The sequence below is a fragment of the Pomacea canaliculata genome, linkage group LG11, assembly GCF_003073045.1.
Source record: "Pomacea canaliculata isolate SZHN2017 linkage group LG11, ASM307304v1, whole genome shotgun sequence".
Classification (NCBI taxonomy): domain Eukaryota; kingdom Metazoa; phylum Mollusca; class Gastropoda; order Architaenioglossa; family Ampullariidae; genus Pomacea; species Pomacea canaliculata.
The window spans coordinates 4,114,406-4,126,162 of record NC_037600.1 but is presented as its reverse complement, the minus strand read 5'-3'; positions in this window follow the sequence as shown (position 1 = coordinate 4,126,162).

Sequence of the window (11,757 nt, the reverse complement as noted above, 5' to 3'; positions counted from 1 at the left end):
TTAAAGCAAATTTAATAACCTTACACTTTTTAAAGCTGGGGTCAGCCTCATTGACCTCAGTGGCGCACTATGGCTGATAGCTTCCTGCCCCTTTTCAATGTTTACATGGCTGACTGCTTTGCTGCTGGCTCGGCGTAAAACACAAAAATGCCCAACCCCAATTTCAAGGTGGGGTAAAATAATTTTGCCTACGGAAAGCGTGATAGGTCAGAGGTGAGAGGTCGCGCGTTCGACCCACTAATGAAGCGGGTAATAATTGTTGGCTGGCACGGCGAAATTATTCTCTGTGCGATGTGAATTTGTCACGGACACGTAAGAGGCACAGTTGTCAGCATTGTCACATGCTTTTATCGGGGATTCTGCGTTGGACGGGGACTAGAAGGGAAGGTTTGAAGTGGAACAGCTTAACCCTTCAGGTGGGGGACTACATGGTGCATGCAAAACATAATTCTGAAGACAGTGTATGGACATCGGTACCATTAGGCGCACTCCATGTTAATAAGTCATCACGACTGAATTACCCAGACCATGACGCTGACCTTTGAACTCGAGATTTTCATATCGATTGATGCGGTTGCAGTGACTATATGGTGTCTGTCGCCATGACAGAATCAGGTGACTTGGGTTCGAATCTGGGCTCCGACACCTGTATGTGTGAGAGCGAGAGTGAGACTGCGTGTAAATGATAATGACTTACTTCCCAACACGCACTTTATCAGGATTGTGAATAATAACAGATCATCCAGATGACCTTTGTTCTACGGTTGGTGACGTGGGAGTCCGTGTGACGACTGGGGCCCGTTGCACCAATCGCATTCACAACAGCTACCTAACCCCCAGGTTAACATTTAGACCGGCCTCTAAGTCAGGCACGGTGTCGATGTAGAACCCAGACCTGGTGGTGAAGGACTACCGCCGATGTGCAAACAAAATAATATTGCTGCAGCATCCTCTCTTCAGACCTCTGACCTCGTGACAGCAAAATTAACACTGGTCTCGCACGGCAAGCCACTTGCACGAGCAATGCGCGCGCATACCGTGTCGTAGCGCTGAGGTCATACTTCTATTTATAGTCCCGACTGGGACAGAGGGCTTTTTTCCTCCCGTGTATGGCACGCGAAAGGACGCACACAAAAACAGAGACAACCGTTGGTTAGTATTTAAAAGCAGGCGCGTGCTTGACCTCTGACATTACCTCTGATCCCTGATTAGTTATAATCGTTGACAAGCTTTCTTTTGTCTGCAACTGTCCCGAGATAATTTTAAAATAATAATAAGTGTTTATTTATGGAACGGCTTATCCTACCAACAAAGGTTGACACAAGGCACTCACAGACATGACGTCACGAGAGTACACATGCTTATCAGCAGACATCCAATGGGTCTTACAAAGTCATTCACCATCATTCAAATTATAACTACTCACACACACACACACCCACAATGAGTCACAGAAAAGATTACAGATTATTGCTTTTTTCCAGACGACACGTGAACATGGCGGCGATAAGTTCGCTTGACACTCAGCACTGGGGTTCGGATTTCGTCTCGGAAACAGGTGAATGCCTGTATTATCTGAATATATTACCTTTTTGTCAGTTAGGGGTTATTATACCCAGGTACTCCGCCCTCATAGGGCTTTTTTCTCCATGTCGAGGGTAAAGGTAAGGGTCGTCCACATAAATCAGTCAATTAGAATTGTTTCTAATTAGCGTATTCGCTGGTGGCTGCAGTCACAGCCACAAACACTAAATGCAAATTAAACATCGAAAAAAATGTCAAGCAAGTAAAAATAATTTACAGTTGTTTGTTACAAAAATATTCAGTCAATATTTAACTTTTTGTACCTAAAATCTAATTGCTGGAGGCTGCACCCGATTGGACAGCTTGCAGCAGGTGCTAATGAGGAGATGCCCAATCACTGACTCAAATTTTCTGGCATCACAAAAATAAAGAGCTGGCCTTTTTTAAAGGCCTGATAAAAAAAAAATTACGATTGTACCCCAACGTAGAACACACACACACTACCACAATGCGTCTGCGCGCGCATGCCCATCCAAGCTCTTCCGTTCGCCATATCACGTGACCTCTTACCCTCTTCATCAAGCTCTTCGAACTTTCCGGACAGATCGAACAAACTTTGGGGACGCGGTTTGCAATATCGATATTTTTATGCTGGATTCTTTTTTTCTCTCTCTCTCTCTTTCAATTCCTTCATTTTCTGCTTCCTTTCTTCGCTGTGTGCAGGCCGCTACATATCCTCATTAAGCGACCAAATAGCGACTTGTCGTGTCGGTGGTGTAAATCAAACCACAACCACAACAGCGGCAGCCCCGCTGGCAACGGTCCTGACGTGAGCCGTGTGTGATCGGCCCCGAAGATGGGCAACAGCGGCAATTCATTTATTTTTAGTTTTCGAATCACCTTTTTTTTTCTTCTTACTTTTTCTCCAGTTCATTGTCGGTCACGTCAAGAGTCGTCGCTGTTTGCGGTGTGGATCTTCTGTGCGTGATCCTTGTTGTGCACGACATTTTTTTTCGTTTTTCTCTTTTTTTTTAACCTCTTTTAATATCTCCATCTCTCTCTCTCTTGTTATTTGCCAATCCACTGGAACTTTAGAACACTTGCAAGCTTTGACTAGTTAAGAACAGCAGTAATCCACTGTCTTTGATGTTGGTGGGGGAGGGCTGATGGAGAGGATTGAGCTCCAAAATTCGCTTGGGTTTGTGTTTTGTTTTGCAGATTCCTCGTGCCCGGTGTCCGATCCACTTTGTCATGACAAGTTGGATGATAATGGCACGTCAGTCTCTGAGCCTGTAGGGGCTACAAAGATGCCGACTCTATCTGGCCTCTGTAGTCGAAGATTGCTTTCGAAATAGCTTCTGACAAAAATCTTTAGCGTGGTTGACACGGACAAGCCACTCGTCCAGGCCTCCGTGAGATGGAGGCGCTTCGACAAGAGGGATTGGCAACAACACCACCATCAAAAACACCACCAACAGCAGCAACTATGTAATTAAAACATTTGCGAAAAACAAGCCATGGAATGGCGGCATCAAAAAATAAACAAAGTGTAGCAGCTAGCCACGCAACCAAGCATGAAATTAATTTCAAAGTTACCGCCACCTGGATTACAAAACATGGCGTTGTCATTACCTTGTTACATAAACGTGTAGTGAGTATTCACTTTTGAAGAAAAACACATATGTACTGACAATATTAGTACAAAATGTGATATAAATATTTAATTATTATACTTTTAAAGAAAGCACACCTGAATGAAGTAGCTACCACGCAGCCAGGTGTGGTAACACGACTACAGTCAGTAGCCCGTTACACATACAAATCTTATGTTAACACCTGGAAAACGGTGACAAAAATCTCCGAGGATTTTTTTTTTTTTTTTTGGCAGACAATATTTGATTGAAGAATGAAATTACATGCAATCACCTGTGCGGCATGCAAGTGGTAACGTAAATTACCGGCCGTCAGTCTTCCAAACGTTTGACTCCTGTCACCTGCGAGTCACGTGACAAAACGACAAGCGGGCAGCAATGCTGGCAGTGGACAGTGTGTCCACACAATCTCATCTTCTCAGTTTACTCTTCATGGCATCTATCAGCCAGGTCGTCATAGTTACCGTCGTGCGAAAAGGACGAAATCAGTTGGCTATTTTATTGTTGAAGTGATACAAACAATATTAGTCCTCCTAATTGGCTGACAACCAACCGCTCCCTGCCTCCCTGGGATGTTTATTGGAGGGAATTAGCGCAGACAGATCTTCAACTAAATGACAATGGTTTGAACACGAAATAGGTCAACGGTTTTCTCTCCAACCGTGTGAAGCAGCCATAATCTGGAGAGGGTACTCTGGAGTTTGGTAGTGCGAAGAAGTGATAACAAGCGGAAAAAAAAGGGGAATTTTTTTTTTTTTGGGGGGGGGGGGACTTTTTTTGGTGGGGACTTTTTTTTGGGGGGGAGTTAGAGATGCCCGGTGTGATCCCTGTGTGCCAGGTGTGTCGCTTTGAAGTCACGTAAAGAAGGCCGCGCTCACACCGCCTACAGATTATGCAGGTGATTTCGATGTGCCAGCATGCCTCGTTGCTATTTTTGCCCGACATCAGCAGAATGGCGATCTGTCAGTGTCTCTGCAGAACCTGTGGTACAATTGTCGGATGCTTGGGATTACTTTCCGTGCGTGCGTGCGTGTCGTATGTGTATGGCCGGAGGCGCTAGCGGCCCTCTCGCACGAACACACACACGAGCGCACTATATCACCACAGAATCACCAACCATCTTGACATGTCTCAGCCAGACTCGTGTTGGATGCTGTGTGTCGTCAAGGCAACAATCTCTGTTGGTGTCCGACTGTGTGCACAGTCTTTGTGTTAGGTCTTGTCTCTTCCATTCCTTTCTTGTGAGTTTTGGAGAAAGGGGCATAAAATGCATTGATTTGTGTTTGTTTGTTTGTTTTTGTTTTTTGTTGTTTTTTTTTTTGTTTATTTTAGGAAGGTGGGGGGAATTTTTATTTCAAATTATATAAACTTTGGAAAAGCGATTGTGAACAAATAGGTTTAGAAGCATCTCGACTAATCAAATGACAAGTAATAAAGTTTTAAGCTTTTATTTTGGGGGGAATTGGTTTCACCTAGTGGTGATTTCAGTGTACACACACACAGAAGAGAGAGTTTTGTTTCAAATGAAGACCGAGAACTTTGCAGATGAACTGGTGTGACACACGGAAAGTCTTGCCGTGAAAAATGGCGAGACAGCTAAAGAAAAGCATAGTCGCTATTGTTTTGCATTTGTTTTGCTGGTGTTTTCCTTGTGTTTCACTAGTGCTTCTCTTGAGTTTTGCTTCTGTTTCATAAGTGTTTCTCTTGTGTTTCCCTATTTTTGTATTTCATTTATTTATTTTTTTATTTTTTAAATTTATTTTCTTATTATTTATTTTTATTTTTTTATTTTTTGTTTGTTTGTTTTTTGGGGTTTTTTTGCAATTTGGGTATGGTTTACCTTTGTTTCGCAAGTCTCCTGTTCGTGTTTCGCTTCGCTGATGAGTACATGTACATTTCCGTCCACCTGCTGTGCCGCCAGAGGACCAGTTTCCACTTGACCCAATGGGGTCGTTAAGGTCACGATTTGCTCGAGTCTATCTACCCCATCGATAATTAATCTCGGAAGACTTTTTCAGAATTGCCACAATGATCAATGTATACATTTATGGTGTAATTATTTGCATCCATCCTTTTTAAATAAAACTTTATACAAAATAATTAAAATTGAAAGAAAATATGTATACTTATAACTAACATTTGATCGTTTCCTTTGATCAGCCTCGGTGCATGCGCAAACCAAACTCAAACAGATGAGGTTGGCTGCTAACGTCCTCGCTGAGTCTTGCTACATCAGTTGACCCGAGTCTCGAATTATGTTAATTATTGGGTGAGGTCTGTCTGCTGGAAACACACGACAAAAAAGTGTATAGAAAGTGTCGGTCTTGCCCAAACTCGATTCCCTCAGCGCACTAGTGCCAAGGGTTGAAGAACTTGAAGGAAGTCCTATACTGCTTCCTGTCGCTGAACGACTTCAACCTGCCAGCCGACCAGCCAGCCAGCCAATCTCTTCGGTCTCGACTGGAATTTCCATGACTGGCGTGTCAGGTCGCAGGCCCGAACGGTTCCAGGGTCGCGAAGCACTATCAAACACTAACCTCTCCCCTCTAGTCCCAACTTCCCTTCCTCCCCACAACCTCACCCCTCACCCCATCGTCAGCAGATAAACTCGTCGCCGACTGCCACCCTCTCGACGTCAAAGATAACCGCCGAGACTTGGCTAATCCTGCTTTGTACACTTCGTGCAGCTGCAAGGATCCCGTGCTAAGCCGCTCGCTTTTAAAATGTTCGCGGCACCAAGAGGTGTTTTGGTTCCGCGTCTAGCCCTCCACAAAGACCCTCGCTCTTTGATCCTGACCCCGAGGTCACGGTCGGACAGGCAACGTGTCGCCTGGCAGGATCGAGTGTTGCTGCCTTCTCTTTTCACGGCGTTATCAATGGAAAACAAGAAGCGCAGAAAAGGAAAGAAAATAAAAGAAAGGAAAGAAGGGGGGAGGCAACCGAAAGGAAAAGTGGTCTCCCTTGTTTTGTGGAGCACAGAAGGGGCTTTTCAGTGTTGTGGGCGGCTATCTATGTATCGAGGGTTTCAGACTTTGTAAACGCTGCAGTTTTGTCAGAAGTTGAGAAGTTCCACGGCTAAAGTTTTGTTTGTAAATGCAGGCGTTGTCGCTACCCGAACTAAATACCTAAACGCTATTTCAACACTTACAGAATGTCTGAGACTCACGAACAGCCACAGGCTTAGGCTCCACTTTGCTAAGCCAGTGCCTAGGCCCGGTGAACCACTCCCACAATGAGATTTTTAACCTTGTTTCCAGTTGTTGTAGCTATGAGGGTAGTCACGGCTATCATGACCATCACAGCTGAAATCACGTGACAGTTGTCAAGACTGCCATGGCATAGTTGCCACAGTTGTCAAGACTGCCATGGCATAGTTGCCACAGTTGTCAAGACTGCCATGACATAGCTGCCACAGTTGTCAAGACTGCCATGGCATAGCTGCCACAGTTGTCAAGACTGCCATGGCATAGCTGCCACAGTTGTCTGGTCAAGACTGTCATGACTAACATAGTCGTCACTGTTGTCCAGACGATCACATTTCAGTTTTCTCGACTTTCACCACTATCTCAGCCATCAGGTCTGTCACGGCCCTCGTCTAACGAGCGCTGAACGGTTCAACAGGTGCAGCTTCTCTCGGCATCATCAAATCGACAGACAAATCTCTGCCTCGACAAACACAGGGCATCGGCAAATGTCTGCAAGTAAAAGTCTATACAGATGTTTGGGGTTTTTTTTTTTCTCCTCATACCTTTGATCAAACTTTTCTCGGTCTCAAACTGTTAGCAGCAACAGGGTTGGGTGTGTAGGGGCGGGGATGGATCCCTCCTTCTCTCCCTCTACATCTGTTTTTTCTTTGGTTTATGGAGACATCAACTACTAACAAGGCAATGGGTGGGGTCAATGTCAGGGGGTACAACTGTCTGACAACAGGCCACAATTAACGAATCTGCGACTGATGACATGGATCAACAAAGTAACAAGAGTTGAGCCGGGAGAGAGCAGATGCCAACGATATGAATCTCGCAAATAACTCATCTGACATTTCCGACATAAAAACTCATCACCTAGCTATTTATGTCTCGTATTATTATGGGATGGGAAAGGGTCTGTCGATTGCAGCAGAATTGAGTTGGATCGTGGATGAAGTCCTACGTTGACTGCGTTTCTCTCCTGCTTCCGGTTTTTTGTTCTTTTAAAGATTTTTTCGTTCTTTTTAGTAATTCCGCTAAATCCTTTCTGTGCATTCCTTCATCCTCATGATTTGTGTTTCCTTTCCTATTCTTCTTTCACATTCTTTTTGTCTTAGAAACAAAGGACAACGTGCATTTTTTGTTTTAAATTAATTGGTTAGCTGATTTGTTGGCCTTTGTTGTTAGTAGTCGACGTCGACTTAAAAAAAGAAAAAAAAGAAGAAAGAAAGAAGAGAGAATACACTGATCCTGGCTGGCTGGATGGCAGACATGACCTCTGGAGTGTGGAGCTGTCAAACCTGACAAGAAAGAGGTAAGTGGATAAGGAAACAGTTTTCACTATACGCTGATTTCGCACGTGGGAAGGAGGGTTGGGAGGACCCGGAGGACCATAACACCAGGGACAGCTGCCAGGCCTGTCAGCAGTTGTCGCATCTGGAGGGAAATGATGCTTCATCCGCAACCAACACCAACACCAGCAACAACCTGTATCCCCCACACCCACATGCACACCCTTTGTTGACCCCCCAGCAGAGGATACCCGCAGGATGCAAGGTCCAGTGTCGGAGCTGCAATAAGCTTTCCAAGATTTGCCTTTCTCACCTGAGTGAGCGCCGACCTCGCCAGCGCCACTGCCTGCAGGTGCCAAGCCCTCTTCAAAGAGATTCGCCGCCTTTGGAATCCTCCGCCGCGCAGACGATCCGCCGACACCAGTGGCTGGCGCCAGACGACGGTTGCTGATGCCGCGAGACTGAAGTCACATCGACAGAACTGCTGACGCCTATGTCCCTGCTTGCCTCCCCTTCGACTTATTTTCCTGTTAACATGTGAATGTATTATACTTACTTAGTGTGCTCGACCTAGAGGTATACATGTATATGGTTTCGATGTACTGAATTTCTGTGTGATTTTTTCTCTTTTGGCTTTTTTTAGGGTATCAACTCCACAAAAATCTTCACCATCGTCATCAGTAGCAGCAGGACCATCAGCACTACTTTTATTTACTTATTATTAAATATTTGTTGCAGATACATGACATCATGACAAAGAAAACTTTCACCTACATCAAAGCGATTATATAAATGTTTTTATTTCGTTTCTATTCGATTTTCCCTTACCCCTTAAGCTCCATCATCAAAGCTTACGGAGGTTTGTTGTTCTTGATATCCTGTCCATGCCTTCCTGTTGCGGGTGGACGCAGACGTAATCGTGGTAACAGGGTCTGGGTGTTGACACAGCGGGGCGCTGGCTGACAGGACCCTTGCTGTCACGCGCTGTCAGCAAACAGAAGGTAGTCTTTATCCCGTGAGCGACTGAAAGTGTAACACAGAAACCTACTCTGGTAGATGGGTTGAGGGGAAGCTGGGGTCACGAAATGGTCTGCAACAGTTTTTTATGTAACGTCAGATGGACGTCAGTTTTGTTTTAAACGTTTTCTTTACGTACTGTACGGGTGTTTGTTTGACTGTGTGCACGGGTAGGGCAGTGAGGATAATGATCTAGGTGAGAGGATGTCCATAAAGAAATGTCCTTTCGGCTTTCTTTTTTGTTACTTTGTTGTTTCCAGCCTTTAAAAATGTTTGATGGCGTGCAAGTGATGAAATAACCTCGTCGCCGATACAGTGACATTGCTCTATCCTGGGTTCAAATCTCGGCCAAACTGTTTTGTCTGTTTGCAGCATCTGCTTATAAAAACCGGCTGCTTTTCCATGATACATCCTTAATTTCTAGCACAGCATAAACAATTATTTTCTCCCCTTTCCCCTCTTCACAAGTTACTTGCAGGAAAGGCACAGGGTTCAGATTTGAAGCTTCAGCTTCATCAGTTCCAAGCTGCCATGTCATGTTCCAATGGCTCGCTGAGCTTCCAAGAAGTTCTTGCAACGGTGTCACAAGCCACTGACCGGCTCACCTGCCATTGTCCACCTTTCACCTCTCGTGGACCGTGTCTCCCGCCTCTTGCGGGTGAGTGAACCGCAAACCTCTCCAACAAGCCATCGCGTGCATGCTTGGGTGAAGTCTACCGCCGCCTGCTGCTCGGGTACAGGGTTTAATGCGGGTGGAATTAACGAAACGTGCCTTGACTTAGGGTCTAATAAACTTAACAGCCGGGATAACGGTTACTCGAGATTATTATTATTGTTTTTGTTGTCTATACATGCACTCAAAGACACATGCACACATCCATGATGTTAACGGACAGACAGGCATACAGGGAGGCAGGCAGGCAGACAGACAGACAGACAAATACAAAGAAGCAGGCAGGCAGATAAAGGAAAGCTAGCCATGAGCATCAGAACCTCGACCAACATCTTTCGGCAATTTCTCGAGGTGCAGCTGTTGCAAGAGGAGAAAGGTGATGAGGTAGACGCACTCAAGTGTCCCTCAAGTGTCAAGCGGAGAGGTGCTGGCGGTGTGCTGGTGCTGTCTTTCCTACCGCTGATGATGGTGCTGGTGCCAGTGCTCCTAACAACATTAAGTTGACCACCGTCCCTTGACAAGTTTCCAAGGCAACCAATTGCGTTTGTCTCCTCGCTCTCTCGTGCCCTGGTCTGAAGGGGGACAACTTCGGCAATGGACTTGAGAACAGAGTGAAGAGAAAGTTGTTTTCTTCTTTCTTTCTTGCTCCTAAAAAAAATTGCTGTCGTATCGGGGCACTTTTTCCGTGTGTACTTTCCCAGTATTTCCACTCCCACAACACTTTTTCCTTTTAATAATAATAAATACTATTGCAAACTTGATATAGAGCCATTGTAAAATTGGTATATTGTGATTGTAATATACATCCCCGTAAAGTTGGTAAAATGTCCTTCGTCGTTCATAGTTATCTGGAAAAAAAATCATCCAGTAATACAAGTTCGTGATATGTGTGTTTGTATGTTTGCTTGCATGCTGCGCTGAAGAAGCCAACACAGCAACAAGATGCAACACAAGGCTAAAATCCTCCATCACAGACTGCGCATGCTCCACAAGAAGATCACAGGCAAGATTTATTTAATTATTGAAACCCTCTTTTCAAAAAAATCCACCAAAAACGCAGAACCTCAGCAGCAGAACCGTGCCCTCCCTTGCACCACAAGAGTTGCCGGCCGTCGGAATGCGTCGATGGACTGCGTCGCTGCAGGACGCTGCGAAAATGCTGCACTGCGCTGGAATCCGGAGGAGAGTGAGTGGGGTGGGGTCGGGGATCGGGTGCGGGGGGTCTGCAGCGAAACAAGGCTGCGGCTCCGAAGCCGTAGCGGGTCCACGGGATGTCACGCACTCTCTCGCGCGGCGCTGACGAGAGTTCCGCTGAAGCCGCGCAACATCTAAATGATGTTGCCGACATTGGCTGTGTCCTCGGCCCTAAGACAGCTCCCATACAAGCGCCATCTGTACACTCCAGCCCTGCGATCTTGAAGGAGGACGCCTGGGAATCTACATTCAGATGGTTATTTATCTACAGGAGAAAATGTAACTGCTGTTTGCTTCCCATCCGTCCATAGAGAGACAAAAAAAAAAAAAAAAGTAAAAAAAAGACAAGAGTAAGGCTGGATGAAAAAGAGACATTTTTTTAAAAACTAACAAGAATGAGTACAGTGCAAAAAGATCGGATCCGATGCTGATTGCTCTGCTGCAACAGGGCCTAGTTCATTTAAAAAAATGGAGCAGATGGGTTGCACAAATATGGGGATAGTCTTTCTGTCCAATAAACTCGTTGTTATTACAAAGCCATTGGTGAGGATTTGAGATGGAAAGAAGGGGAATAGCATGGCGAATGCAGTCCGCTTCAAGTCACATGGAAGACGGCCGTTAAATGATTCCTCAACATTTTTTTCTTTTTTTTTTTTTTTTTTTAATCCTCGAACTATGGAGTTCTATTCTCATTTCACCTGCCCGTCAGTTGATGCAAACAATTATAAAGTCTGTGAGACTGAACTAGCGCGTGTTAAAAAAGAATTAAATAACTATGATGAAGGAGGGTGAATCAGACGAATACATTTTGAAACTTTCGTCAAAGAAGACGATGGAGGAAGAGAGATGAAATAGGAGAAAGGGAGACAAATCTACCTCTAGTTTCCGATTGTTGATACAGCTTCAATAACAAACTTCGAGCGATGCGTGGAATACAAAGGACGCCGCTGGCCGCAAACCCTTAACTGCCTGCTAAGTGCTAACAAACTGTTTATTATTGCCCCTCCGCCATTGGTCTACCCCCGCTTCGTGCGCATGGGCCCTGAACTTGATGCTCGTCGTCAGAAGTTTGTTGTTTTCTTTTACGTGACACGTGGGCTCACATCGCCGTCCTCTAGGACGTATCTGCTACGTGAACGAACAGCTTTTTTTCGATTGAAATTTTTGTTTCTTTTGTTTTTTGTTTTGTGCATGTGTGTTTTTTTAAGTTTTTGTTA